This window comes from Lolium rigidum, chromosome 2 (genome assembly GCF_022539505.1).
Source record: "Lolium rigidum isolate FL_2022 chromosome 2, APGP_CSIRO_Lrig_0.1, whole genome shotgun sequence".
NCBI classification, from domain to species: Eukaryota; Viridiplantae; Streptophyta; class Magnoliopsida; order Poales; family Poaceae; genus Lolium; species Lolium rigidum.
This window is the reverse complement of record NC_061509.1, coordinates 250,268,427-250,269,407: the sequence shown is the minus strand read 5'-3', so window position 1 is coordinate 250,269,407 and position 981 is coordinate 250,268,427. Positions and strand designations below refer to the sequence as shown.

Below are 981 nucleotides of genomic sequence, written 5' to 3'. Positions count from 1 at the left end.
ATATTCAATATGTAAGGATCATCAATGGCCCCTAGTTCGACTCAAGACAGCCTCCCTTGTCACTGAACGTGCATGAACCACCAATGATATCTGGAAAGCACAAAGTATCATAAAAAATGGTGTAGAATGTAGAGAGCAGACAGAAATATATATGTACTGAAGGAATGAGATGGGCGGATTATAACTTGTCCATCGGCTAGTGTTTTACACCAACCTTCTGCCAATTACTTGAAGAAGTCTACGTACTCTGGTAAACTGGAAGCGCGAACCTTATTAAAGGACACAATTATTTGTAGCTCGCAAAAATGCAATACCATAATCATGAATCTATAGAGCTTAAATGAATCTTGAGGCCTTCCACATTGTTTCAGATCAGCTTGAACCCACTGCCCGCATTCACAGCATACAAAGCTGAGTGCCAAAACAGTACAACGAAGTATCCTGTATCCATGGGGCTGAAAATTACCTGAAGATAATAGTCATTGAATCATTGTGATGGATCCAAGTTCATGGAAATTTGCAACGATGAAATCAGCTTGACGTACCTGCAAGATGTCCGGACGATTATACTCAGCGGAGAAGCACCGCGTGATTGCAAGAGGCTCTTCGGCGGCGGGGATTTGTTCAACTGCAGTTGGAAGACGGGAGGGGACGTGCGGCGATGGTGCGAAGACGGCGGCGTGCCGGAGATCGTCGAAGGCATCCTCGTTGAGAACTACGCGCGCGGACGGTCATGGCTGCCAGCGCCGATGGGCTGACGACTGAGGAAGGCGACGATGGGACGGACATGCGGACGACTGCGCAGCGGCATCGCGAACGTAGGCCTGGTGGCGGCGCGTACGGCGATGGGGTCGACGGACGGCCGGCGGCGGCATCGCGGACGGAGGCATGGCAGCGGCGCGGACGGCGATGGGGGCGATGGGGTCGACTGGGATGGCCTGGCGGCGGCGTGCGCTGTTGGGTCGCGAGGGGATTGTTTCG

The 981-nt window shown here is 52.3% G+C and overlaps 1 long non-coding RNA gene across 1 annotated transcript; it reads right to left on the bottom strand.

Annotated features, from left to right (window-relative positions):
• On the bottom strand, positions 1–657 carry LOC124688517. The gene is made up of 3 exons (XR_006998547.1): positions 546–657; positions 215–466; positions 1–90 (listed from the first exon to the last, which is right to left on the bottom strand). It is a non-coding gene; the product is annotated as an uncharacterized LOC124688517 (long non-coding RNA).
• Positions 658–981: the final 324 nt, after the last annotated feature.